The sequence below is a fragment of the Tasmannia lanceolata genome, unplaced genomic scaffold, assembly GCF_043159265.1.
Source record: "Tasmannia lanceolata isolate RefF3 unplaced genomic scaffold, GAP_Taslan_0.1 ptg000018l, whole genome shotgun sequence".
Taxonomy (NCBI): domain Eukaryota; kingdom Viridiplantae; phylum Streptophyta; class Magnoliopsida; order Canellales; family Winteraceae; genus Tasmannia; species Tasmannia lanceolata.
In genome coordinates, this window is record NW_027518695.1 from 58,412,465 (window position 1) to 58,422,500 (window position 10,036).

A 10,036-nucleotide genomic window follows, 5' to 3' on the forward strand; every position below is an offset into this window, starting at 1 on the left:
AACACGGTCTGGAGCAACTGGCGAAGGTGTTGGGACCACTCTTCACAACCCTATCAGGCAGTATGAATCCCAATTGTTCCAATACTCGGGTATATGGGTGTGTTGTACTATGAGTGCATGGAGCTGGCATTCACTTTGTAACTTCTAATAATTCTTTGATACTGGCCTTACATTGAAGGAAACATTACTGTACTAACAGAGAATCCATATGATATACTAAAAAAAAATAGTGAGAGACTGCAAATTTTAGCAAATACCAAAATAATTTACTGACATTCATATTATTGTTAACCTACCACTAAATAACAGTGTAAGTAGTGAACCAATTTGATTGTGTCGCTTGCAATGTAACACTGAAATGTATTGACAATCTCGCCTTCATGTATACGAGAGCAGAGCAATATATTAAAACACTGTCCATGATTACTTATATTATTAGGTTGCATCAGTAAACAGAATTGGAAGTTCAAAACGTTAAGAATTTGCTAATAAAAATCTCTACATATTGGCCTATACCAATGTCCTACTAACACATAGAAAAACTAAACTAAAGAAATCTAGATGCCAAACAAGCACCCCTTAAGAATTTAGTTCTTTTCTTTCCTCTTCTGAGACTGAAAAAATATGAACAATCTTGCAAAATTTGTATCTATCCTTGAGAGAGTAAATCTCTCAGAAATGTGCATGTCCATGGAGATTAAACAGTATGCGCAAATTCTATCATCTTATTATAATTCTCAACGTTCCAAGAGAAGTATGTCATCTTGCTCATATTCTAGCCATAGATCTATGTCCACTGGGTGGTCAATCAAATCAATTGGTGAAACTGTTGCTGGTCGGATAGATTTGCTCAACCTTTGTTGGATATTATCAAGGACATGAAGAAAAAGTACATAAGGCCATATATTGTTTTAATCTTCACTAAATAATAGTGGGGCCAAATAAGTTTCTTATCAGCAGCCTAACTGCCATTGCAAGTGTACTAGTGTATAACTTATTTTGAATCAAGATTGGTGGTGATTAAATTCATTTTAATGTTGTTTCTCTATTGGGTACTTTCTTAAATATTCAGTTACCGTTCCATTAAATACTCATTACTTTTTGAATTTGTCACTTGTTTGGATGTTGCTTCAGTTGAACATGAGGTAAGGAACTTGTCGTACTGTAGTTTTTTCTCCAACTTTACATTCCATGGAGTTATTTCTCTGGAAATTCTATGTTTATGTAATATAACAATGCAACAAATCAAGGATGTATCAATTTGAGCTAAAATTCAAGTAATATAAATTCAACTTACATGTTAATCTTTCCATCTCAGGTTAGCGAATCTTTCCATTTCAGGTTAGCGAATTTTGTCGGCACCCTTCTCTAGTTGGAAAAAAGTACAAAATGTCAGATTATGTGTATCTGCGGCCCTCTGTCCAGAAGGTAATAATGTATGGTTATGTTATCTCCCCACAAACTTAGCTATGATTGGTTTGCATGCAATTCATGATTGCAATATAAATATGTATGGTGTTATTCTTTTTGTACTGTCATATTGGTTTTATGCTTAAAGGAGACTCATAGATTGGCCTGTGATTGAATTTATGAAATGAAAGAGCATGTTGTTCTTGTTTTTTAGCATAGAAAAAAGTCTAGACGGTTGCATTACAGTATTCTTTATAGCAACAAAAAAATCCAAAGGGCCAACAATGAAATTTCCATTAGCAATTCTATTTTGAATGCCTTTGGATGCACAACCTAATTTTTTTTTCAAGCTCCATCTATACACTGTTTGATCTTTTAGTCTTTTTCTTTCTCTGAGGTATACAGGCATGGATTGAACCCAAACCTTGTAGTTGCAACACAAAGCCACAGTCTCATGCCCTAAGTCCTACAATCATTGAAAGATTAAGCCTTGTGAAAATCAATCTTTAAACTTCTGTTGGGGAAATCCTAAAGGAGGCCTAATAAGTCAATTGGCTAAGATCATCCAATCAAGGTGGTCTGAACAACAATAGGGTGGATATGTACACGGTCGGATGAATGTATCTTTTCACATCAACGAGGCACATGTAGGGCTCAAAATGTGGTTGTTGTAAATAGAAGAGTCCAATAGACAGTTTTTTATTAAAAAAAAAGAGTAAGAGTCCAATTGTCAATTTTTAATTAAAAAAAATGAGTCCTACAGACAGGAATATTTTTTTTTTTTTTAACGATAGTCCAAGAGACTATCTTAGCAACTTTCTATCCTGTCATCGTAGTTGTATATCACTGTGTCCAATCTATTTGAGAATATTTCAAAACTTCCTGATGGTAGATATATCGGGACCTTCAAATCTTTGTCACAATATAGTGGTGATCAAACCTTTGTTACAATACAGTCGGCCTGCCTCGACGTGATGGACATTCTCTCACCTCATTGGATTACTTGAAATGAATGATTGGATGTATCTCCCTTTCGGACGAAGCTGTTCGCATTGCTCATTCTGTGATAGCTATGCCTATTTAGAGATTTTTTATTTTCTTCCCCATGACTTGGTTATGCTTAATATTTTTTTATCTTTATTTTGGGGTTTACTCAGATATTCTCAGTATATAGGTTTATCCTTTCCCTTTTCTGTTTAATAAAAGTTATCCTGCCATTAAAAAAAAGCATATGGTGTTAACTATCTCACAATAAAAACCAGAGAGAAAACTCCATTCACTTCCTATAATATGGGGAGTGAACTCCATTAGAATCCATTCAAATGGGAACGAGATTGTAGGAGGGAAATAGGAAAGAAAATACCTAATTGGAAGAGGATTCATAGTCGACAATTATGGATTAGCACATGAAAAGATAGATTTACAGAACTTTGTAAATATATGTGGGAGGGCAAGAGTGGGAACGCGAGAGGAGAGAGAAGAAGAGAGGCAGAAGAGAGAGAAAGAGAGAAGAAAAGGGTTTCTTCTTGGGTGTTTTCTTGGATTCTTGGGTTCTCGGGGTTTTTTTCTCTTGTTACTCTTGGAGTACGGTCTTGGGTGAGAGAAGCAAGGAAAGGAATTGGCCTAACCATGTAAAATCTCAATGTTCATCTTGTGGCTTGTTTTCTTATTTTACTTTTCTGTTAATTTGTGCACGATCGGATCAGATTTACCTAGCGGATTTTCTCAACTTCAAACCGGGTCTAGCATGTCTTGTTGAAAGATTTTCCATTTTTGCTTCGCATGTCTTGACAACATGATTTTACATGTATTGCTGTGCATGTCTTGAAAAAGGATTTCTAACTATTGTGTTATCAAGATTTCTACTATTTGGAAATAACTTGAGACCTGGATATTTTATTCATGAAAATACCAAAATATGTTTTGTGACAAATTGTTATCTATATTAAATTCTAGCATGTTTTTTGAGATTCTAATTTCTTATTTATGATAAGCTTCGGATATGTTTTATGACCATGATTGGGGAAAGTATTTAGTTTGGATTTCATGTTATATCTCACAGAGGCTATGATCTGATATCCCGCCAATGAGAAGTAGTACGTTGGCCCTGCCGACTTGTATTATGAGAAACTGGTTCTTTAACCATCCTATTGATTCCCATTCTTGACATCAGAATCATTTTTTATTCTTTGGAATTCTTTCTAGAATCAGAATCATGTTTCTCAACTCATTTCTGAGAATTATTATTTTAATTTTTTAGAATCAAATCATCTTCTCTGGTAATGAAAAAAAATTATTCTAGAGTATAAGTTGTGACAAACGTAATTTTATAGAATGAAAACATAAACTTTATAATTATGAAAGGGAAATGGTATCAGCACTACTATAATGATCGGAGGGTTGGGATCAACCTATGGAAATAATTTTTGGGGCACAACCTATTTAGGCTGTGGCCTATCTAATGGACAGTTTGGATCATCCAATAGTGCGCACCATAACGTACTTTTAATAAAGTGAGGAGTGCCCTCATCAATATACAGTAGTGCTGATAACATTTCCCTTATGAAAATAGAAAATAGGTGCCAATATCAATTCAAATATTTAAGGAATAATTACAATTGTAGTTATCAAAACGTGTGACAATTTATGAGTTTATAAATAAAAAAGGAGAAAACGGTTTCTACACACTAGTGTAGGTAAGTTACTGATGCAGTTCCAACATGGCAGCCATGTCATGCCTAGGTGGTTTTGGTGGAGTTCCAAGGTGCATTCCTGCAGTAATGTTGCTGGCCCATTTTTGAACCTCTTTTTTGGACCTCTAAATGGCAGAATTATGGAAAGTAGTAAACTACAAAGTTGTAGGTATCTTTGAGATCTTTCCAACATGTATTTGTGCTCAAAAATTGGACAAGAGGGTAGAAAGTTATGGCAATTTTAGGACTGTGTCTGTGGGTTCCCAAAATAGTCAAAGTTAGTGAGTTCCAATGCAATTAATGTTATGTTAGTCCCTAAGCTAACTAGTGGAGGAGCTTGAACGAATTTGTTTTAGTTTTCTTTTATTTAAAGAGTTAGAAACCATCTTTAAAGGGGATTTTGGATGTTGATAAACTTATGTAATTGATGGAATAAATTGGGTTGAGCTTTGCTCCCATTTTCATCTTCTTCTCTAAGTTGTGTTCTTGATTTCTAATTTCTCTTCTTCTTTCCTCTTAAGCACCCGCATTATATGGTATCAAAGCCAACAATACTCTCTTGGGCTAGCTTCGATTTGATTTTCATGGCAGCACGAAGAGGTAGAGGAAGGCGTGGTAACCAAATGATGAAAGATTTGAGAGATGAAAGATTTGAGAGATGAACTTCAAGTGCTTCAAAGAAAAGTTGAACAACTTACCATGCGTCTTGAATGCCGAGAGGCTCGTAGCGAGCTTAGTGGATCAAGTCGTGGAGGTTCTAGTGATGAATCCGATGTGAATCCCTTCGCCAATACTCGTGAGGAGGCTAGGTTGGGAAGGTTCTGTCGTGATTTCGACACCGTCAAGATTGACTTGCCGGAGTTTCATGGTCGTCTACAACCCGAAGAGTTTCTTGAATGGCTTAGTGCCATTGAGAAGTTCTTTGATTACAAGAAGACACCCAAAAGCCAACGTATCAAGCTTGTGGCTACAAGGCTTCATGGCTACGCTTCAATATGGTGGGATAAAGTTCAAGAAATGAGAATCCGGAAAGGAAAGCGTAAGATTTCTTCTTGGGACAAAATGAAGTCAAGGCTTAAGGAGAAATTTCTTCTGTTGGATTTTTCCCAAATTATCTTTTCTTAATTCAACAACCTACGCCAAGAATTCAAGAGTGTGTTGGACTACACCGAAGAATTCTACAAACTCATGGCTCGTAATGATATTCAAGAGGGTGAAGATCAACTTGTGGCAAGTTATGTTGATGGTTTGAAGTTTTCCATTCGTGATGAGGTGGAAATGCACCGATCATTGAGCGTCAATGATGCTTATCGACTACCCTTGAAGGTGGAGGCTAAGCTTTCTCGTCGTGGTGCTAAAAAGTATGTGGATGTTCGTAGTCTTTATCCTTCTTTCAAAGGTGAATCTTCACATGGTGGAGGTACAAAGTCAAGGTCCGAATAGTTTCATGGTCGTCTACAACCCGGAGTTTCATGGTCGTCTACAACCCGAAGAGTTTCTTGAATGGCTTAGTGCCATTGAGAAGTTCTTTGATTACAAGAAGACACCCAAAAGCCAACGTATCAAGCTTGTGGCTACAAGGCTTCATGGCTACGCTTCAATATGGTGGGATAAAGTTCAAGAAATGAGAATCCGGAAAGGAAAGCGTAAGATTTCTTCTTGGGACAAAATGAAGTCAAGGCTTAAGGAGAAATTTCTTCTGTTGGATTTTTCCCAAATTATCTTTTCTTAATTCAACAACCTACGCCAAGAATTCAAGAGTGTGTTGGACTACACCGAAGAATTCTACAAACTCATGGCTCGTAATGATATTCAAGAGGGTGAAGATCAACTTGTGGCAAGTTATGTTGATGGTTTGAAGTTTTCCATTCGTGATGAGGTGGAAATGCACCGATCATTGAGCGTCAATGATGCTTATCGACTACCCTTGAAGGTGGAGGCTAAGCTTTCTCGTCGTGGTGCTAAAAAGTATGTGGATGTTCGTAGTCTTTATCCTTCTTTCAAAGGTGAATCTTCACATGGTGGAGGTACAAAGTCAAGGTCCGAATATTTCAACAAAAATTCTACAAAATCAGCCCCTACACATCAAGTTGGAAATCAGCCCAATCGTCCCAACAATTCAAATACTTGTTTCAAGTGTGGTCAAGTTGGCCATCGTTTCAAAGATTGTCCAAAGAGGCAAGTAGTTGCGTTCGGTGATGAAGAAAATGACGAGGATCTTCTTGATGATTCAAATCAACCCATATATGATGAGAATCATATTGACTATTCAAATCAACCCATATATGTTGAGGAAGATGGCATACAAAATGAAGAAATCGAACCTGAAAAAGGAGAAAGTTTGGTGATCTAAAGAGCACTTGCTACACCAAAGGTTGAATCCGATGATGATTGGCTTCGTTCCGATATTTTCAAGACTCGATGCGAATCTCATGACAAGGCTTGCTCCATTGTGATCGATGGTGGGAGTTGTGAGAACATCGTATCTCATAAAATGGTGAACAAGCACAAGCTCAAAACTGAACAACATCCAAAGCCGTATCGGATTGCATGGTTCAAGAAATGGTATGGGAGTAACTTTTTTTTTCCAAGAACGAATTTGATCAAGAGACCAATGATAATGGTAAATTCGATGCTCTACTTGTTGAAACTAACGAGGAGTACAAGAAACTTCAACGGCAATTCAATGAATTCATCACCAAAGAAATTGGATCCGATTGCATATTAGGTGAACCAATAGATATTGAAGTGATGGGTGAATGGAAAAATATTACATCGATTTTTTCATCCAATTACATCAATCCATTTTTATTTGATCCTACATTGAAGCTCACAGTTGATATTTATATATTCAAACATGTTCAAAATCTAGACAAATTATCACTTCTTCATGGATATTATGAAGCGGAGTTTGATCTAGGGAAGTTTCAATTGATGATCAATCTTTGATACTTCAAGTTTCGAGGGCGAGTTTTCTTGAACCAAGAAAGTTTAGCAAATTTCAAGATCGTATGGATGCCCCTTTTTCAAGTGCTTAAGAAAATTGGGGATAATGCATTCAAGGTTGAGCTCCCTCCAAATATCAATACTCACCCAACTTCAATGTTAAAGACTTGACAACTTATCATGGAGAGCTTGATGAGAACTCGTGGGCGAGTTCTTTCTCACCCGGAGATTGCCGACATGGCAGCCATGTCATGCCTAGGTGGTTTTGGTGGAGTTCGTTGCTGGCCCATTTTTTAACCTCTTTTTTGACCTCTAAATTGAAGAATTCTGGAAAGTAGTAAACTACAAAGTTGTAGGTATCTTTGAGATCTTTCCAACAAGTAGTTGTGCTCGAAAATTGGACAAGAGGGTAGAAAGTTATAGCAGTTTTAGTGGACTGTGTCTGTGGGTTCCCAAAACAGTCAAAGTTAGTGAGTTCCAATGCAATTAATGTTATGTTAGTCCCTAAGCTAACTAGTGGAGGAGCTTGAACGAATTTGCTTTGGTTTTCTTTTATTTAAAGAGTTAGAAACCATCTTTAGAGGGAATTTTGGATGTTGATAAACTTATGTAATTGATGAAATATCAATTGGGTTGAGCTTTGCTCCCATTTTCATCTTCTTTTCTAAGTTGTCTTCTTGATTTGTAATTTCTCTTCTTCTTGCCTCTTAAGCACCCACATTAGTTATCTACACACTAGCTTAAAATACAATGGGGGCGCACATTGTTTGGGTGATCCAAAGCATTCATTTGATGGGCCCTCACATAGATAGGGTGTGCCCAAAAAATCAGCTTCATAGGATTATCCTAACCCTTCGAACCGTGGAAGCAAAAAATGGACAGATTTGTGAAGGTTTATACACGTCCATTTTACCTCCACAAATTGTAGGGTTGGGATGATCCTATGGAGCTGATTTTTTGTGGACACCCTATCTATGTGAGGGCCAATCAAATGAATGGTTTGGATCACCCAAACAATATGCCATCCACTATATTTTAAGCTAGTGTAGTGTGTAGAAAACGTTTTCTCATAAAAAAGTGGGTTTTATCGAAACAACATAATGCTAACTTTACCGGGTTGAGTCTAGTAGCCCTAAGGCCCTGTTCCTTTCAACATAATGCTTGAAAACTCCTGTCTCCCCCATGTCATCAAAGTCCGGACCTAAAGGCTAATCGGACTCAAAATTTACTGGAGAAATGATATATTTACTAGGGAAATAAAAAAAGGGCGAATATATCACTTCTCAATTTTTCTCTAAAATTTCTTTTGCATTTTGCATTGGAAACAATTATTAGAATAAAACGGGTTTCTACCTTCTGCCCTGTTCGTTTTAGATTCTGAAAACCGATTGTGCGCCTCAAACCGATTATTAGACTTAATTTTGAATCCAATAATCGATTTGGAGCCCACAATCGGTTGTCACAATCTCAAACAAACCGGGTGTTAGGGTTTTTATTCAAATATTAATTAATTTCCTTTTTTTCATTCCTATTCCGTTGAGGAATTATAAACTGAAGGGTGCCCTTGCAAAAAATCATCTACAAAGGCACTTCCATTGGTCCATTTTAACAAACTGCAGTTAATTCTATATTTGTTTGAACCGTTTGATAGTTTTCCATGTGATTATAAATGCACTTTGTGAGTTCAAAACTGTTTTTTGGCACCTTGGACTGGTCCAAAGAATTGCCTTCTTTGGAGACCCCTATACGTAAAGGCGCGTACCGCTTGACCAAAAGACTTTATTCTGTACCTTCTGATCGGTATGAGTTGCCTGGTTTCTCTAAATAAATCAATCCATCCCCTCTGTTTTAGCTTACCGGATTAGCTCAAAATTAAACATAAATTTTAGCCCAACAATCAGTTTTGGAATGACAGCCAATTCTCATAATCCAAAACAAACAGGGCCTAAATGTGCAAGTAAGAATATGTTTTGGTGGAATTGAAAGAGATTTCATGCCCTGTTTGGAATGCAAGAAAAATATTTCCAACGGAATAAAAAATTTTGCACGATTTTTTCTCTCCATGATTTAGAAAGAAATGATACGCTTATGGTTAATTTATGGTGATATCATCATAGAAGTGAGGGTCCCTCTAAATGAAAATTGAATAGGGTTTGTTCAAGAAGAAATTATATGGTGGGCGACCGTGAAGTCCCGTCAAGATGGTACGTGAGACGTACCACCCTTGATATTTTATCCAACAGCAGCCTCTTAAAATTACTCAAAAAGTTTGCTGCTGTTGGATCAAATATCAAGAGTGGTACCATTTTAACAGTACTTGACTGTCGGGCACCATATAAAAACTCTAGTTCAAGTTATCTTTTTTTTTTTCATATGTAAAAGTGGTAGGAAATTTTAGAAATACTTTTCCTTTCCAAACTTTTCCAAAAAAAATCTGCAATCCAATTCTTCAACAATTCTGGAGATTTTCATTCTAAAAATTAGAATTAATCTTTTTCTTTTACAGTCCTTTGGAATCAGAATTGTGTTTTTCTAATTTAGGGATAATTACATTTACACCCCTTCAACTATGGCCAAATTCCACTTCTGACCCCGTGGTATCGACTTCACCAATGACACCTCCGAGGTTTCAATGGGATTTTTAATGTGACGGAGTGGACAGAGAGGAAGAAATGACTCTAATGCCCTCATCTTCCCTAACAAATAATTAGGGTTTTCATACATGAAAACTGAAAATTAGGTTTTCATTCAAACCCTTATTTCTTTACCAACATAAACCCTCGATGTAGGAGTTTTATTTGTCTTCATTCACATTATTATCATGATTAGCACAGAAACCCTAATATTTTAGGGCTTTTTTTTTTTTATCCGTATTTTTTCTGCAAATGTGAGTTTGATGTAACCATGGGGTGGAGTTTCATTGTCGGTTGTGGATGTGTCTTGAAGAAGAGAATCTCTCTCTCTCTCTCTCTCTCTCTCTCTCTCTC

The 10,036-nt window shown here is 36.6% G+C and overlaps 1 protein-coding gene across 5 annotated transcripts in view; it reads left to right on the plus strand.

The window, feature by feature from the left end:
- LOC143851728 (putative disease resistance protein RGA3) overlaps positions 1-10,036 on the plus strand; it is a 45,942-nt gene that overhangs the window by 18,651 nt on the left and 17,255 nt on the right. For 2 of the 5 annotated variants that reach the window (XM_077361211.1, XM_077361216.1), the window contains one exon: positions 1,342-1,428. The gene's annotated coding sequence lies outside the window, so the exon portion shown is untranslated. Of the gene's footprint in view, positions 1-1,318; positions 1,437-10,036 lie in introns of all 5 variants that reach the window. The other 3 variants (XM_077361215.1, XM_077361212.1, XM_077361213.1) reach the window with 3 other exon arrangements.